Raw genomic sequence first — 19862 nt, forward strand, 5'->3', positions numbered from 1 at the left:
GCAGAGTTGGGAGTGTGCCTTGGCTAGAATCGTCCACAGATGGGGGTCCAGGAGAGGCGACAGTCAAGGGTGACACCAAGGTACTAGGGGGTGGGGGTGAGGTTGATAGGGTGGTCATAGATATAAATCGAAGAGACAGAAGGAAGGGGTGGTTTTGCCTACAATGATCGCCTGTGTCTTGGAAGAATTGACCTTGAGCAGCCACTGGTTACACCAATTTGTGAACCAGTGAGGATGGGATTGGAGAAGGTACTGAGAGCGTTGCAGGGTGGGGACGAGTGCAAAGAAGGTGTTATCATTGGCGCACTGGAGAAGGTGTAAGGGTGGTGAAGGCGGCGGCATGTCCACCATGTAGAGAAGGTAGAGAAGTGGGGAGAGGACGGAACCTTGGGGCACACTGGCAGAAGGATAGAAGGTGTGGGAATCCGTTTTAAGGACGGTGACACAGGAAGGACAATGGTAAAGAAAGGAGGCTATCAGACAGACATAGTTAACAGGAAGGGCGAAGGTTTGGAGCTTGAAGTGGAGACCGGAATGCCTATACAGTCATAGGCACGTTCAAGGTCGAGGGAGAGGAAGATAGTGGATTAACAGGAGTTGAGTTTTCCAGAGAGGAGGTGAGTGAGGTGAAGGAGGAGGTCATCGGCATAGAAGGACAGTCGAAATCCATATAGGGTAGCGGGAAGGAGGCGGTGCTGGTGGAGATGCTGCTAGGTGCATCGGGTGAGGATGGATTCCAGGACCTTGCTGAAGACTGAGGTAAGGCTGATGGGATGGTAGGAGGAGACAGCGGATGGCGGTTTATCGGGTTTGAGCAACATCAGGATCCAGGTATTTTTCCACAGGTCAGGCTAGAAGCCGGTGGACAAGACCACATTATATAGTTTGGCCAGGGTGGAGAGGAAAGAGGCGGGAGCTTCACGGAGGTGACAACAGGTAACACGGTCATTACTGGGAGTGGTGTTGTGTTTCATGCGAAGTGTAGATATGATATTTTGAGTAATGGTCGGGGCATTGAGTACAGTGTGTGTAATGTTGTCCAAGTACTGAAAGCCAGGAGCGAGTGGAGGGGCAGAGGTGTCAGTTCGATCATGGACATCAGAGAAGAGGGAGTAATCGAACTAGGAATCGTCAGAGAGGGTAAAGATATCAGAGAGGTAAAAAGGAAAATGGTTAGCCTTACTGAGGTTATCAGGAAAGGGGTGGTAATCACGAAAGAGAGGGTAGTAGGGGGCGGTTTAGATCCGGTAAGGCAGCAGAAGGCTGACTAGTACTTAGAGGAGTTGATAGGTAGGGTAGAATTAACATGGGTGCATCTCCGTCGCCAGTCCCGGAGTTTCTTGGCCACAAGCAAGTTTCGTGTGTGTCATTGGAGTTGCCGGTGGCGTCATAGTGTGTCCTGGTCACGTGTGTGAAAGTAGGCAAGATTCATTGAGGAGGAGGATGGTATGTAGGGCTAAAGTGGATGGTGTGGGTGGATAGTGATGATAGGGATGTGGGCCTCCACGGCCTCAGACAAGGTCTGTTGGAGAAATGAGGCAGCACGGGTAATGTCATCAGGATGGTGGTAAGTGAAGCGATGGCTATCAATCCAGTTGGCATGGGAATAGTCATGGACATATTTCAGGAGAGTGTCAATGCGAGGGTCGAGATGGAGGCAACGACCATCTGATGCAATGAGGAGCACAGGGAGATAGTCACTGCCAATAGGGGCGAGGAAGTCCACCGCTATGCAGCCAAGGAGTTTAGGGGAGGCCAGGATGATACTGGGAGTGGTATTGGATTTGGGTTGGGTGCATTGGGGAATGGGAATGAGGTCCCCTTGGAGGGTGGAGAGGAACTGATGACACCGTCATAGCAGGGCAGCAGAATGACTATGGATGTTGAGGTCAACGGTTATCACGTAGGAGGAGAAGGCACAGTCAATGTGTGAAAGGAAGTCAAAAGGAATAGGGGCTGAAGGGCAGACATAGATGGTGGTGCTGGTAATGGTAAGTTTGGGGAAAAAGAGACTGAGGATCAGGTGTTCCATGGGATCAGGAAGAGGGGTTGGAGCCGAACAGAGAGCTAGCGGTGGTTGCCAATGGCTGTCCTGTCTTGCGCTATCAGAAGGGGATTATCGGAGCAGTGAAGGAGGTAGGGCAATGTGTGGATGGGATGTTGGGACTGGAGAACGATTTCGTTCAGGAGGAAGGCATTCATGTGGTGGATTGTGAGGGTATGCATGAGGAGGTTCTTGTTGACGGGAAGGCAGCAGACGTTGTTGAACAAGATACAGTGCTGTCGCACCATGACGGAAACTTAGACAAGGGTGTCAAGACGGGAGGAGGTGAAGTGGGCATGGTTATGGGAGTAGGCGGTGTAGGTATTTAGGTGGAAAACGTAGTGGGCGGCGAGGGATATCTGCTGGAGGGTGTAGGGGAGCTGGAAAGGATGGACGTTTTTAGGACGATCGTAACAAACCTGATGTTCTCAGCATTGGGGGGTGGGGATGAAGGGAGTTGCCAGGAGGGGTGGAGGCATCCAGATGGCAGACAGGGACGGTAAGTTCAGGAGTGGAGGAGGGGGTCGGGCCTTGCACTTCTGGGAGTAGGTGGTGTGAGGAAGGTTGCAGGTGTAACAGGAAGAAGGGCACTGGTGGTTGGGACACTGCTGGAGAAAGTGCTCATGTTTACAGTGCGGGAAGACTGGTGCCCTGCGGCACTCAGATGTTAGGTGTGCATTGTAGTGCAAATACCTCTGGCAATGGATGGACTGGGGAGGGGAATGGGAGGGGTCAATCTTGTAATGGCGATGAAACAGGGGGGCACCCTCCTTTAGGAGAGGGTCTATAGAGGGAGCATGCTTGGAGAACACCCGCATAAGGCTGGTGGGGCCAGCAGGATTGTAGATCCAGTGGACAGCACGCACATCTAGGTAGGGGTGCGCCTTAAACTCTACCAACATCTCCTCCTCCGTGATCATTGGACTAAGCCAAGTGATCACAGTGATGAGGATTGGCGGGCGACATGGGGGTTGGGGTTGGTGGAAGGAAGAAGGTAAGGGAGCAGGGGTGAGGGACCTAAGTGGGTGACAGGGATTTGTGAGAGGATGTCTGATTAGAGGGTGGGGCTAGAGGAGGTGATAAGGACAGCGTCCCTACGAGGGACGAGGAGGGAGATAAGGAGTCCAGGGAAGTGTTGGCAGAGGAGCAGGGTGAGGATGTGTGCCTCCAGAGAGAGGGATCGAGATGGGAGAGGAGGTATTTGTATGAGGAGGAGGAAGACGATGGGGCAGAAGGGGCAGGAGGAGAGACATCCATGGCATTCAGTGGGGGTGAGGTGGATGTGGTTGGGACTTTTGGGGAGCTAAGGAGGTGGGGGTGCTGCTTGGGCATTTGACAGCGATGGAAGGATGGGAAGAGGCGTGGGGGACAGGAGCAATTGGAAGATGGCGGGAGGTGGTAGGTCCCAGATTAAGTACTGGTGCTGGTGGTGTGGATGGTGATGGTGATGGTGAAGGTGATGGCGATGGCGATGGCGATAATGATAGTGGGGCGTGGGCCATGGCCTTCCAGGCCTTCACCCTGGTGGGGGCAGTAGGTGTGGTTGAAACAGTGTGGGGGAGTGGAGGGAAGGGATCAGAGGAGAAGGCTAGGGGGGAAGGAGCAGGGGACGGGATGATGAAGGGTGCAGGAGTTAGAAGCGGGTGGATGGGGGAGACAGGACACACCACGTAATCGTGGTGGTGGCGACGGATGGGGAAGTGTATATGACGGCTGTGGTGGTTGCATTGGTGGTGGGGGTTGTCATGGTAGAGAGGATGAGTGGAAGAAGTGAAAACAGGACAGGAGACATGGACAAACAAGGGATGTAGACAGTGATAGGTCATTCATGAAGACGAAGATGAAGACGGAGGTGATGATGACGAAAATGAAGCCCCATTCCACTGCCGCCGGCAGGAGGGCAACTGCAAGAGGGGGGGGGGGGGAGCCATGGCCGGGGGGTGACGATGGGCTGACAGCATCCACCGCTGTCGCAAGGCTGCTGGGCTGTTGGGCAGCCGGGCTCCTTGGCTGCTGGGCTGCTGGGCTGACCCGTGCTGGAACCCACTGGCGTTGCGAGGGACTGGCTCGTACTGCTGGAAGCTGCTGGCGCCGCTGCTGTCACTGGGACTGCTGCTGCCACTGCTGCTGCTGCCTCGGTACTGTTCTGCTGCGTCATCTGCTGCTGCTGCTGCTGCTATTGCTGAAACACCTAACGCTTCGATAAGTGTGAGTGCAAATATCGAAGGGCGGCACTCAAGACGAGTTCCGCCGAAAATGTCTACGAGGGGAATTCGAAAAATTAAGAACTGTTTGCTTAAATGTAGAAGTTGCGGGAAAGGAGCATCATCTATTAATTGTGTATGATACTTCAGAGTTTAAATTCGAAAATTGTTTGACTGTGGGTGACATCGTTGGCCTGTCCAGTCGAGAAGCACACCATGTGATCAAACCCATCTGGACAACCACAAAGATATACGTTTTTCATATTAGGTGTATTGTGCTGCCACCTACTGCTAGGTACTCCACATCAGCGACCTCAGTAGTCATTAGACATTGTGTGAGAGAAGAACGGGACACTCCGCAGATCTCACAGATTTCAAACATGATCAAGTGACTGGGTGTCGCTTGTGTCACACATCTGCACGCGAGATTTACACACTCCTAAGCATACCTAGGCTCATTGTTTCCAATGTGATAGTGAAGTGGAAACATGAAGGGACATGTACAGCACAAATGCGTACAGGCCGACCTCGTATGTTGAGTGACAGAGACCGCTGGCAGTTGAAGAGGGCCGTAATGTGTAATAGGCAGACATCTATCCAGACCATCAGGCAGAGTTCCAGACTACATCAGGATCTACTGCAAGCGCTATGACAGGCGGGAGGGGAGAAAACTTGAATTTCATGGTCGAGCGGCTGCTCATAAGCCACACATCACGCCGGTAAATGCCAAACGATGCCTCGCTTGATGTAAGGAGCTTAAACATTGAACGATTGAACAGTGGAAAAACGTTGTGTGGAGTGACGAATCACGCTGCACAATGTTGCGATCCGATGGCAGGGTGTGGGTATGGCGAATGTGTGGTGAACGCCATCTGCCAGCAATAGTAGTGCCAACAGTATAATTTGGAGGATGTGGTGTTATCGTGTGGTCGTGTTTTTCAAGGAGGGGGCTTGCACCCCTTATAATTTAGCGTCACACTATCATAGCACAGGCCTACATTGATGTTTTAAGCACTTTCTTGCTTCTCACTGTTGAAGAGCAATTCGGGGATGGCGATTGCATCTTTCAACACTATCGAGCACCTGTTCATAATGCACGGCCTATGACGACAATAACATCCCTGTAATGCACTGGCCTGCACCGAGTCCTGACCTGAATCCTATAGAACACCTTTGGGATGTTTTGGAACGCCGACTTCGTGCCAGGCCTTACCGGCCGACATTGATACCTCTCCTCAGTGGAGCACTCCGTGAAGATTGGGCTGCCATTCTCCGAGAAACCTTGCAGAACCTGATTGAACGAATGCCTGCGACAGTAGACCCTGTCATCATGGCTAAGGTTGGGCCAACACCATATTGAATTCCAGCACTACCGATGGAGGGCGCCACGAACTTGTCGGTCATTTCCAGCCAGGTGTCCGAAACCTTTTTATCACTTAGTGTATTTGCTCCAATTCGATTTTTGTGTACAGGAAGATCTACAGATGCGCTAACACATCAGGATCAGTACTTAGTTTATTGGTCTGCAGTAATGAGGGAAATAAACGTTAGACAGCTCTGCCGAGAATTTAAAAGTGACATATATACACGCATGGGGAAGAGTAAAGTGAAGTGAAAGCTCAATTATTGGTTACCTTACAGACTTAGCGACAAACACAAACAGCAAAGACACTCAAGTACGGGAGTGGTTTTGGACCACTGTCGACGCTATCATTTCTTTTCGCACATTGTGACGAGCGACGTGATGCGATTGTTCTTCACTAATATCGAAGCAAAATTACAGTGAAACACTGGTGCCATTAAAATGATTGTTACCATTTCCTGGGCAGTCGAAATTGGCGCTCTTCTGGTTGGCTCCAGCTGACGTGTACTGCGAAGCACTCATCTAAAATCGACTTCGCGGAAAACTATCGCCCGGGTTGGTCATCCTCCACGATAAGACGAGTCCACAAATCGCTGCCCAACCATTTACACATATATTAGTACACTACAAAGCACTGTGAAGACCCTGCGAGAGGATACGCGCTAATGCCCCACTTGTTATGACTCCCATCCGCTCCGTTCACGAAACACTGGAAGAACTCCTCAGAGCTCGCTGCGATTTCGGGATCTGTAGAGGAGGAACACGTATGAGGTTGCAGTATGTTCCTAGATTTATCGACTGAAGTTTTTTTTCTCTATAGTTTGTAAGTAGGTATTTTTGTACATTTTTTTGTCTATCATCAAGCGTCCACCAATTCAGTTTATTCGGCATCTTCGTGACGCTCTCCAGCGAGCTTCACAGAAATGTCATCGCGCTTCGTTGTGTACCTTCAGTAGCTCTCTTACATTTTATATATTACTCCGTTTTGGTTCGGATCCCACACACTTGAGATATATTCTAGAATATGTTGCACAACGATTCTGTAAGCAATCCGTTTGGCAGATTGATCGCATTTCCCTCATATTCTACAAGGAACCCAAGTCTACCACATGATCGTTTGATTTCATATCCCTGCAAACTGTTTCACCTACGTATATCTATGAGTTGATGGATTCCAGTTATGACTCACTTATATTGTAGCATAGGATATCACATGTTTTCGTTTTGTGAAGTGTACGTTACATTTCCGAACATTACAAGCACTTTGCCAATCTTTACACCACTTTGAAACTTTACCAAGTCCAGACAATAATTGTACAGTTTATTTCAGAAGGTGTTTCCGTACCGACAACTGAATCTTCTGCGAAAAATTTGAGGTAGCTGTTAATATATCCTGCAACAACATACTTTCATGGAGCAATCCCGAAATTACTTCTACGTCTTTTGATCCGCAAAAGGTAAACAATATAACATGCTATGTCCCACCTACCAATAAATCCTCAGTCGAGTAACAAATTTCGATTGATACTTCATATAATATTACTTTTAACAATAAGTGTAGGTGTGGTACAGAGTCAAATGTAAATCAATAAATAATGCGTTGCCTTGCTCCATGGCTTGCAGGATGTCATGTGAGTGAATTGCGAATTCGGTGGCACATTGTCGATATTTTCGGAATCCATGTAGTTTGGCATGCAGCTCGTCAGTTTTTTCGTGATACCTCATTACAGTTTGAGTCCAGAACATGTTCTAAGATGCTATAACAAATTATGTCAAGGTTATTGGGCGGCAGTTTTGTGAATCACTTCTGTTACCATTCTTGTAGACTGATGTGGCTTATGCTTTCTTCCAACTATTAGGCGTCGTTTTGTTCAAGGGATCTACTGTATATTGCTATTAAATGAGGAGCTAATTCAACTGTAGTTAGATGTAGAATCTGATAGGGATTCCATCGGGTCCTGGACTTTCTTTTCAACATGTGGCCAGAATTCCTTGCGGTTTTGTGAGAGATCTTTCGATATTATAGTGCTACGGCAGTTCAACCATGAGACTCAGCCACTGGTAAGATTAAACAATGCCGTTGCAACTTCAGAACCACCACATAATTCGTCAATGTTTCTGATTTTATGTCTTTAAGGGCAAAGATTTTGTATCACCTTGTAAGTTGTTGCAATCTTTGTATGATGCCTTATGACTGTCTGTGAGCCAATAGTGATTGTATAATAAGTGAATTGTTATCGGCAGCTCTTGGTGGTGATTCATTACGTTTTTCAAATATTTACAAGTTCTGGGGCACCATGTTCTTAAAATATACTGAAACCCGTTAAACCGTGGAGGTGATGCTGTCTTAGGTATAGTTGATCATGAGGCACTCCGTTCTCTAAAATCAGATCGACAGCTGTTTCAGGGACTTGTACAGTAAGTAAGATCGATATATCAGAACAGTCTCCTGGCTCATAACGAACGGCCGAGCAAGGTGGCGCAGTAGTTACCACACTGGACTCGCATTCGGGAGGACGACGGTTCAAACCCGCGTCCGGCCATCCTGATTTAGGTTTTCCGTGATTTCCCTAAATGGCTTCAGGCAAATACCGGGATGGTTCCTTTGAAAGGGAACGGCCGACTTCCCTCCCCATTCTTCCCTAATCCGATGCAACCATTGACCTCGCTGTTTGGTCCCTTCCCCACAGCAATTAACCAATCATAACGAACGTGACTGATCACACAGCAGGAATACTGAAAAGTATTAAAACAAAAGTGGCGTGATGAAGCTGTGTTTCCATTAAAAGAACAAGTAACCCGATGGAAGAGAAAACCTGAAGGACCAGATGTCATCAGATAAAGTAAAATAAGTCAAAAAGTAAATACAAATATATTCGTTAAATTCAAATTGCTCTAAGCATTATGGGACTTAACATCTAGGGTCATCAGTCCCCTAGACTTATAACTACTTAAAGCTAACTAACCTAAGGACATCCCACACATCCATGCCCGAGGCAGGATTCGCATCTGCGACAGTAGCAGCAGCGCAGTTCCGGACTGAAGCGCCTAGAACCGCCCGTCCAAGAGTGTCCGGACGTTAAATTCAGTTATTCAATTAATCCCAGTTCAGTCATCAGGGAAGTTATTGGTGGGTAATGCAGTATTGCAGGACTTTCGGGACGTGGAGACTTGGCGTCTTGCTTCTTGGAAGCCAGAGGGCTTAACGCAAACAAAGTTCTGCGCCTGTGAGAAGTTCAGCGGAACCGCAGCAGACAACTGTGACAATAGCAGTTTATCCCAGTTTGCCGCAAGACCCCTACCCTAGTTCGACGGCACTGCAAGGCGATTTGCTTCATTATATTCAACGTCAGCAGACACAGATTATGCTATCATCTTATCCACTGACATCAGTAGCCAAGAAGCTTGGTAGATTTCCTTCATTAAGTTTATTTACACAAGTAATGTGAGAGAAATTTGATTTACAAAAAAGTCCTTATTTGGTAATAACGTGAAACATTTTTAATTTCTTCATACGCTTCAACAGTGAAATTTACAATTCTGCGACGAACTACGTATTTTGCATATTTTTATTCAGTAATGTCATAGGGAGTAATGTTCAATGGTAATTCATCTCTAAGAAAGAAAATGTTCACTGCTGAAAAACGTTCTGTGGGAGTAATAAGTGGTGCTCATCCACCATCATCTTGTAGACATCTGTTTAAGGAATTAGGCATTTTGACTAGTGCCTCACAGCATATTTATTCCCTCACGACTTTGTTGTAAATAATCCACTGCATTTCAAAAGTAACGATGTTGTACTGTAATGCTGAGAAGTATTGCGTTTCACCTGTTTTGCTGTGGCCCACATAACGTTACTTTCTTGCAGGTCCTCCAGTCTCTTTGCAGTACAGTCGTTTGGCTGTAAAAAAATCGATACCATAAGTAACCAGAACAGAAAACTGTTCTGTATGGCAATCAATAAAGATGTAATTTAATACCACCATGTTTATAAGAGATGAGGCAGTCATTAAAGCTTGTGAACGCTTTACTACAATAAGCGATATTTCAAAAGTATTACCACACACATTAGAATCTGAAACTAACTCTGCCACGTACGTCATTCAGCAATCCTTAGTCAAAGTTCAATATTTGTATGAACAAGAGATTCTGGGCCCTTAAAGCTCCAAGTAAATTAGAAGTATTTTTGCTGTTGAAGAGGTTTTGTCCGCAGCTCGTGGCCGTGCGGTAGCGTTCTCGGTTCCCACGCCCCGGTTCCCGGGTTCGATTCCCGGCGGGGTCAGGGATTTTCTCTGCCTCGTGATGAGTAGGTGTTGTGTAATGTCCTTAGGTTAGTTAGGTTTAAGTAGTTCTAAGTTCTAGGGGACTGATGACCATAGATGTTAAGTGACATAGTGCTCAGAACGATTTTTTTAAGAGGTTTTCCTGCTATCAGCTAAACGGCGTTCCCGTTGTGGGTCGTTTTGCGTGGATTGGTTGTTGAACTAACCGGTTTAAGAAAATCCATGTGATGGCCACGTATAGTTCCTATGAAATAGGCAATGGGGAAAGTAAGGGATTGGGTGGATGGAAATTCGCGTTTACCAGCCGCTATGTGTCGTAATGCAATGGCGAACGGATTGGTACTTGTCATGAGAGGCCGACTTAACAGGATTTTGTATTCGAATTGCAGGAAAAAAAATAAAATAAAAGACACAAACCGAACTGGCTTCTAAGAAGCAGCCGCATGTTGTTATTTTCTTTTTTTCGGGGGAGAGAGTTGGCAGGAGCATCTGATGAGGCGTGGGCACTGTCTTCACCTCTCACCGAAAGGGGAAAGAAGGGAAAGTGGCGTTTGGGAAGAAAGGAACCAACCAAACGCTATCCAGAAGAGGTAATTTTTTATTGCCCCAGTCGATATATACGTCGTCTCGTCGTGCCACAAAGAAAGAAAAGAAAAGGGATGTCCGCCCTCCGACTGAAAGAAAATAAACGTTCACTTCACTATTAGTTGCCACTAGGGTCCTTGGATTACCAGATCATCTTAATATGTAACCTTGAATCTTTTGTTGTTGTTTCTAAAGTCATCTGCATTACAACACGCTTATCGTCTCTCACCGTAGATGATCTAGCTGCATGGCAGGTTGTGTAGTGCACCCCAATGATAGCTCGAGAAATATTATATGTATTTGCTGTTCTTAACTATCGTGCAGTGTCGTTCCTGTATGTAATTCCAAAAAGTCAAGTACTTCCTTTGGGCCGTCACTGAATAAGTAATAAACCGCATGGCACAGGATTCACATAAGTCTGGTCTTGGTCCTCGGATTGTACGTCTCATCCAGTATATGTTTCAAAATACTGCACTGAAAAGGTGTTTGAATGTTGTGCAGGTGTGGTTAAATTTAGTGGAGTTAAACTTCTAACTGTTGTTATTTATAGATCCCCAGACTCCGATTTCACAACATTTTTGCTAAAGCTAGAGGAGGTTCTTGGCTCACTTTATAGGAAATACAAAAAGTTAGTTATATGTGGTGACTTCAATATTAATTGTATAACTGTTTGTGCAAGGAAAAGGATGCTGGTAGACCTCCTTAATTCATATAATCTTATGAAAACCGTATTCTTTCCAACGAGAGTGCAAGGGAACAGCAGAACAACCATAGACAACATTTTTGTTCATTCCTCATTACTAGAAGGGCACTCTGTTAGCAAAACAGTGAATGGCCTTTCAGATCATGATGCACAAGTTTTAACTCTAAAAGATTTTTGTGCTGCAACACATGTTAAATATAGTTATCAACTTTTTAGGAAAGCTGATCCAGTTGCTGTAGAGACCTTTGTAAGCCTTATCAAGGAACAAGAGTGGCAAGATGTTTATAGTGCTGATACAGTAGACGATAAATATAATGCTTTCCTCAAGACTCTCCTCGTGCTCTTTGAAAGTTGCTTTCCGTTAGAACGTTCAAAACAGGGTACTAGCACAAACAGGCAGCCTGGGTGGCTGACTAGAGGGATAAGAATATCCTGTAGAACAAAGTGGCAATTATATCAAAACGTTAGAAACAGTATTGTAAGGTGCTTAAAAAAGTTATTAGGAAGGCAAAAAGTATGTGGTATGCAGATAGAATAGCTAAGTCTCAGGATAAAATTAAAACCATATGGAGGAGGAGGAGGAGGATATTAGTGTTTAACGTCCCGTCGACAACGAGGTCATTAGAGACGGAGCGCAAGCTCTGGTGAGGGAAGGATGGGGAAGGAAATCGGCCGTGCCCTTTCAAAGAAACCATCCCGGCATTTGCCTGAAGCGATTTAGGGAAACCACGGAAAACCTAAATCAGGATGGACGGAGACGGGATTGAACCGTCGTCCTCCCGAATGCGAGTCCAGTGTGCTAACCACTGCGCCACCTCGCTCGGTAAAAACCATATGGTCAGTCGTAAAGGAAGTGGCTGGTCTGCAGAGACAGGTCGAGGATATAGAATTAGTGCGTAGTGGAAATGTCCGTGTTACTGATAAGTCGCATATATGTACAGTATTTAACAATCACTTTCTTAATATAGCAGGTGAACTAAATAGAAACCTAGTCCCAACGGGGAATCATATAGCGCTCGTAGAAAAAAGTGTTCTGAGACTGTTACCTGAAATGCTTCTCCATGATACTGACAAGAGGGAGATTGAGTTAATAATTAAATCACTAAAGACCAAGAATTCTCAAGGATATGACGGGGTATCTAGCAGAATACTGAATTATTGTTCTATGTATGTTAGCACAGAACTTAGCCATATCTGTAACTTTTTCTTTAAGAGTGGTCGCTTTCCTGGCCGATTAAAGAACTTGGTAGTGAAGCCACTTTATAAAAAGGGAGACAGGGATAATGTTGACAATTATAGACCTATTTCTATGCCATGGGTGTTTGCTAAAGTTATCGAGAAAGTTGTATATACAAAGTTACTTGAGCATTTAAATTCACATAATTTGTTGTCAAATGTACAGTTTGGTTTTAGAATTGGTTTAACAACTGAAAATGCTACATTCTCTTTTCTCTGTGAGGTTTTGGACGGATTAAATAAAAGGTTGCGAACGCTAGGTGTTTTCTTTGACTTAACGAAGGCTTTTGACTGTGTTGACCACAAAATATTACTGCAGTAGTTGGACCATTATGGAGTAAGGGGAGTAGCTTACAATTGCTTCGCCTCTTACTTTAAGAACAGAAAGCAGAAGGTAATTCTCCGCAATATTGAGAGTGGTAGTGATGTTCAGTCCCAATGGGGCACTGTTAAGTGGGGCGTTCCCCAAGGGTCGGTGCTGGGGCCGCTGCTGTTTCTTATTTGTATAAATGATATGCCTTCTAGTATTACAGGTGATTCAAAAATATTTCTGTTTGCTGATGACACCAGCTTGGTAGTGAAGGATCTTGTGTGTAATATTGAAACATTATCAAATAATGTAGTTCATGAAATAAGTTCGTGGCTTGTGGAAAATAATTTGATGCTAAATCACAGTAAGACTCGGTTTTTACAGTTTCTAACTCACAAGTCAACAAGAATTGATATTTTGATCAGACAGAATGGGCATATTATAAGCGAGACGGAACAGTTCAAGTTCCTAGGCGTTCGGATAGATAGTAAGCTATTATGGAAAGCCCATGTTCAGGATCTTGTTCAGAAACTAAATGCTGCTTTATTTACCATTAGAACAGTATCTGAAATAAGTGACAGTTCAACACGGAAAGTAGTCTACTTCGCATATTTTCGTACGTTTATGTCATATGGTATTATTTTTTGGGGTAATTCTTCTGTTTCAGAAAGGGTATTTTTGGCTCAAAAACGGGCTGTTCGAGCTACATGTGGTGTAAGTTCGAGAACCTCTTGTCGACCCCTATTCAATAGTCTGGGAATTCTGACATTGCCCTCACACTATATATTTTCTTTAATGTCGTTTGTTGTTAGCAATTGTAGCTTATTCCCAAGAGTTAGCAGCTTTCACGCAGTTAATACTAGCCAGAAATCAAATCTGCATGTGGAATGCACTTCCTTGACTCTTGTGCAGAAAGGAGTGCACTATTCTGCTGCATCCATTTTCAATAAGCTACCACAAGAGCTCAAAAATCTTAGCAGTAGCCCAAACGCTTTTAAGCCTAAACTGAAGAATTTCCTCATGGCTCACTCCTTCTATTCTGTTGGGGAGCTCCTGGAAGAGCTGAAAAATTAAGCAAATTCCAGTTTTACATTGTTGATTTTCTTAATTTAAGACCGAGGGAGGTGGCGCAGTGGTTAGAACACTGGGCTCACATTCGGGAAGACGACGGTTCAATCCCGCGTCCGGCCATCCTGATTTAGGTTTTCCGTGATTTCCCTGAATCGTTCCAGGCAAATGCCGGGATGGTTCCTTTGAAAGGGCACGGCCGACTTCCTTCCCCGTCCTTCTCTTATCCGATGAGACCAATGACCTATTCCCCCAAACAATCCAATCCAATCTTAATTTAAACTTACGAATTGTCGCCTGAATACGTTTCTTGTATTTCATTTTATCTGTTTCTGCTATCGTGTTATAATTTCATATATTGACTCGTTCCATGACCATGGAGACTTCTTAATTTCGTCCCACGAAACAATAAATAAATAAATAAATAAAAGAAGAGGAGTTTGAGTGATGACGTGTGTATGAAAACCAACATTTGTTTGATGAAGTACAAGACAGACGCACCTCTCTATAGCTAAGGCGGTGTTCTTCCATGTCAATCCTCCATGTCAATCACATTACACTGTACATAGTTGGAGGACTCCGCAATGCAGATTTCATGCAGACACTCCTGTATAATCTGTTTTCTATCGACTGTCACATACCAAGTGCCCCACATTACAGACCAAGGCGTGCGTCACCAAAGGCGGAGTCAGGAAAACACTGCGTGTGAAACTCAGTTCTAAATAGAAACGGCCACGATGGAAAAGCGGTATTAAGATGTTTTGGAACGACACCGGGGATTCGAGGGTGGCCGTCGCAAGTGCTCGTGGATAGCCGCCATTAAACGAGGGTTAACGAGCGCCCTAGATGATGCATATCGAAGTAGGTGGATCAGCACTTTGATAAAGCAGTCTGTGCATCACATACTCTGGAGAACGACCTTCGCATCCAATTGCCGCTTCGAATTCGATCATGAAAAGCCTCGGCTATTTTCCGTTGTTCCATGAGACGTCTACCATCCTTCACGTCGATAATGAGGACCGGCGCCCCTCGCCGACTTTTGCGCTCTGTAAATACACTCCTGGAAATTGAAATAAGAACACCGTGAATTCATTGTCCCAGGAAGGGGAAACTTTATTGACACATTCCTGGGGTCAGATAATCACATGATCACACTGACAGAACCACCGGCACATAGACACAGGCAACAGAGCATGCACAATGTCGGCACTAGTACAGTGTATATCCACCTTTCGCAGCAATGCAGGCTGCTATTCTCCCATGGAGACGATCGTAGAGATGCTGGATGTAGTCCTGTGGAACGGCTTGCCATGCCATTTCCACCTGGCGCCTCAGTTGGACCAGCGTTCGTGCTGGACGTGCAGACCGCGTGAGACGACGCTTCATCCAGTCCCAAACATGCTCAATGGGGGACAGATCCGGAGATCTTGCTGGCCAGGGTAGTTGACTTACACCTTCTAGAGCACGTTGGGTGGCACGAGATACATGCGGACGTGCATTGTCCTGTTGGAACAGCAAGTTCCCTTGCCGGTCTAGGAATGGTAGAACGATGGGTTCGATGACGGTTTGGATGTACCGTGCACTATTCAGTGTCCCCTCGACGATCACCAGTGGTGTACGGCCAGTGTAGGAGATCGCTCCCCACACCATGATGCCGGGTGTTGGCCCTGTGTGCCTCGGTCGTATGCAGTCCTGATTGTGGCGCTCACCTGCACGGCGCCAAACACGCATACGACCATCATTGGCACCAAGGCAGAAGCGACTCTCATCGCTGAAGACGACACGTCTCCATTCGTCCCTCCATTCACGCCTGTCGCGACACCACTGGAGGCGGGCTGCACGATGTTGGGGCGTGAGCGGAAGACGGCCTAACGGTGTGCGGGACCGTAGCCCAGCTTCATGGAGACGGTTGCGAATGGTCCTCGCCGATACCCCAGGAGCAACAGCGTCCCTAATTTGCTGGGAAGTGGCGGTGCGGTCCCCTACCGCACTGCGTAGGATCCTACGGTCTTGGCGTGCATCCGTGCGTCGCTGCGGTCCTGTCCCAGGTCGACGGGCACGTGCACCTGCCGCCGACCACTGGCGACAACGTCGATGTACTGTGGAGACCTCACGCCCCACGCATTGAGCAATTCGGCGGTACGTCCACCCGGCCTCCCGCTTGCCCACTATACGCCCTCGCTCAAAGTCCGTCAACTGCACATACGGTTCACGTCCACGCTGTCGCGGCATGCTACCAGTGTTAAAGACTGCGATGGAGCTCCGTATGCCACGGCAAACTGGCTGACACTGACGGCGGCGGTGCACAAATGCTGCGCAGCTAGCGCCATTCGACGGCCAACACCGCGGTTCCTGGTGTGTCCGTTGTGCCGTGCGTGTGATCATTGCTTGTACAGCCCTCTCGCAGTGTCCGGAGCAAGTATGGTGGGTCTGACACACCGGTGTCAATGTGTTCTTTTTTCCATGTCCAGGAGTGTATATGAAAGTCCTTCCGTGGGCAGGCTGTCTTGTGTATGTGCATGTATTTCGGTTGTTTCCAAATGGAGAAAGAGAAATGATCTTTTCTTTGCCACGGTTGAATGAAGCCCCTCTGTCAGCGATAGCAGCCGATTGGAACATTCTCTGAGGATGGTAAAGTAAAAATCCATTGCGTGTCTGGGCCAGACAGGCGCTTCTCTGCTTCAAACGATGAAGGTTCACCTTAACACCGGTTTTGTGCTGACAATCCACCATAGCTCTACATGACATATTGCTGTCTGGAGTGAGCGAGTGACCCTGGTTGATTCTGCTGGACGAGCGACTGGTGCAAGAAGTATAGCCGCATCTATAACTGTGAATGTGGCACCACATGTCCACCAGCTGACGCTCGCCGATGAGTAGGTCTAACTCAGCTCAAGAGGACTGGTATGGGAGCTGGTCTAAACACACTTGTTAGCAGTCAAAGTCCCTGTCAATCAACAGATCGTCTAGTCGACACTGGCAGAGCAGCACAACGTCCTCTGCAAAAAAGCTGAAATGATCTCGCTATCGATCTGTATCGGAAGGAGCATAGACCCTGGTGAGCTACACTCTGTTCACCAAGGCACCCATGCCTGTGCATTGGGAACATATCAAACATCATCAGCTACCAGGCCCTCTCTAAATCGGACAGCTACGCCACTGCAGTTTGGTGACGCATGAGAAACATTAGCTGTGTAACCAAAGACATCAGGAAAATTGGCTACATAGATCTCTTGCAGGAGAGTGATGCCAATGTCCACAGTATTAAGCATGTTTCGCAGGATGTTCGATTTATGGCATGAACTAATATTACTGAGGCTGATTGTTGCCAGCCAAAGTGATTTTTGCCCTGTCTCCATCTCAGATGATCTTGTCATGGCCAACGATAGAACCGGAAATCATTGGCTAAACGAGGCTGACACATTGCCACTTACTTGGTCGCCAGAGCAGTAAGAGCACGATGGCTATCACCCCTATCTTCCTCCCTTTCTTCTATCAGTGCATCATATTCAATGTCAACTGCCCATGGGCTGTAAGTTGGCAGCTGCCCTTGCATAGAAGAGTGGTGGACCGAAGCCACCACAAGCACATTTTGTTAGTGTGGGTTGCCTACATCAGGGGCAGGTATTCACTCAGGGGCAAACCTATTGTTCTCCTTTGATTGACAGGTATTTAACCTATTTTTATCCTTTGATTGACAGGTACACTTTCAGGTCTGAGTTATTAGAATAGCCCTTCCCACTCTTATAAATTTTATTTACTACATAATTAAATTGATCAATTAATTAACTTCTCCCCCCGTGGTAAACCCCCTCCACTCCAACCCTCCCTCTCGGAAATTGGCGGGAAAAAGACTCAGTTGATAGGTCATTTGGAGCGAATTCGGTTGCAGTGTGGGGAATATTGTTCAAACAGTTTAAACAATGTATAGAATGTTATTTAATTATTTATATGAGTATATGGAATATAGTTTATTTATTTATATAAAGAACTTGTCTGGGAATCGATTACTGTGCATGGAATCTTGTTTAAACAATTTAGAAAACGTGTGGAATATTGTTTATTTAAACAATTTAGGGGATTCAAGGCAGTGTATGGAATATATGGAAATTGGTGGCTCTTTGGTGGAGAGGAAGTATCTCATAACAGGAAATTCAAGGGTATATTGTTTATTTAGAAAAAAATTCAGTATGTGGAGGTTGTATTTCCATTGCTCATGATTTCCTGATATTTGGAAACATGTAGGTCTTGTAAGAAGTAATTACATATGGCAAACATGTTGCATAACCTAGTGTTTGGAGCTGTACTCTGGGTGTCTCAACCTAATGTTTGGCCCATGGTCGGCACTTAACGTATCGTTCTGTTGAGTGGTTTCCCATGTCACCCCAATTTCCTTAAACTATTGTACCGCCTTTGATAGCAAATTAAGTAATTAGTTATGTCCTCCCACTATTTTCTGGTACACTTTTCACCTGGTATTTCACCTGCTTTTGAACGTCATTTGTGGCGCATTCTTCTTTCTCACCCACCGCCTTAACCAATTGTAGTGCATTTCACATAAAAATTGTGCAAATTTACCATGTGTTCTGCACTTAACCTGCTGTTCTGCTCGATGTCACACACTCACACAACCATCCCCTTAACTATTGTACTGATAACACCACACTGGTATAAAAAATTCATGCAGGCTAATTAAATCAATTTTCTTCACATGTATGGGGTAGTCTTTTTTTAATGCACAGCATCCTATTGGTTAGTTAAATCGATGGAATATAGTTTAAACAAAAGATCACTAATAAGAACACATCCCACCAACCGATGCCTCGCTCAGACGCCAATGACTCCGCACACCCCCCCAAAAGTTGGGGGTGCTCTGTCAGCCCCTGCAATGTGATGACGCAGCCATCGGCTGCCGAGCCACACACACAGATGTCTGTTTGGGTCGCACAAGCATGAGGCAGCAGCATTCCTTTCATACTTGACACCCTAGAAATTCTTGTCAAAATATGTGTCCACTTAGACACTGTTGCTGGTGTGATGATGCAGAGCTGTGGGTCCATTTGCTGGTGTGATGATGCAGAGCTGTGGGTCCAGTGCTATAGAAATCTGTTCCAATGCTTCCCAGAACAGGCCAGGGTACATTGTTCCTAGCGATACTAGTGGTACACGTGAGATGCGTTGGACGCGAGGAAGTATTTACCTGCCCAGTGAGACTGATGCATTGCCACGAGATGTGTGTGCAGTGTGGCTGGAATTTTTGGGGTCCTAAAGCTAATGGTCTGGAGATGTCCTAATACTACAGTGGCAGATGAGTGACGGCATTCCTGCCGGAGATGGATGGTCTGTTTCAACTTCAGGTTTAGAATATAAATAAAGAATACGTCACCTTACACTCAGAACTTTCCATAGATAACTTGCCCCCCCCCCCCAACTTGTTCAAAACAGTCTGTAGAGACTCCTGTGTCCCAGCACAAAGTATGTCTTGTAAATGAATGCAGCATTCTGATTGGCACTTACTGAATTTAACCACCAAATAACTGATGCCGCTGCTGTGGAAGCACTGTCCACCTTCTTCTTTTCTTTCTGTAGACGAGACTTTCAGTGGCAAAAAACTATTTTGTACTGATCATCATATTTCACTGACATTTAAACCCTGAAAAGTGGCCTACAGATCGTCAGATATGGAAAGACTCTTTCTCAATTACACTGTTCTGCCACTAAGGACAGGAGATTGAATACTAGAGCCTGAAACCGATCTTCCACCCAGCAATATATCACTGTGTACCATGTCGATGTAGTAAACATACAATTCGTATACTGCACCATACAAAATTGCCCCTTTTACATCATTCGTATAGCTATCAACCGCCAGACACTCGTATGTATACCATGAAGACAGACAGCATAAGCACTTGCAGTGTAGGTATATTCCTTGCTGCACTAGATATTTCCCGCAAGGTTGGGCGGTCATCCTCTCCTGACGCATGAGGAAAGCCCTCAGTGGACTGAAGTCACTCTCAGAACTGTTCTACAATTACTGTTTCTGGTCCTGACCTGCTTACTTGC

Source organism: Schistocerca serialis, chromosome 2 (genome assembly GCF_023864345.2).
Source record: "Schistocerca serialis cubense isolate TAMUIC-IGC-003099 chromosome 2, iqSchSeri2.2, whole genome shotgun sequence".
NCBI lineage: Eukaryota > Metazoa > Arthropoda > Insecta > Orthoptera > Acrididae > Schistocerca > Schistocerca serialis.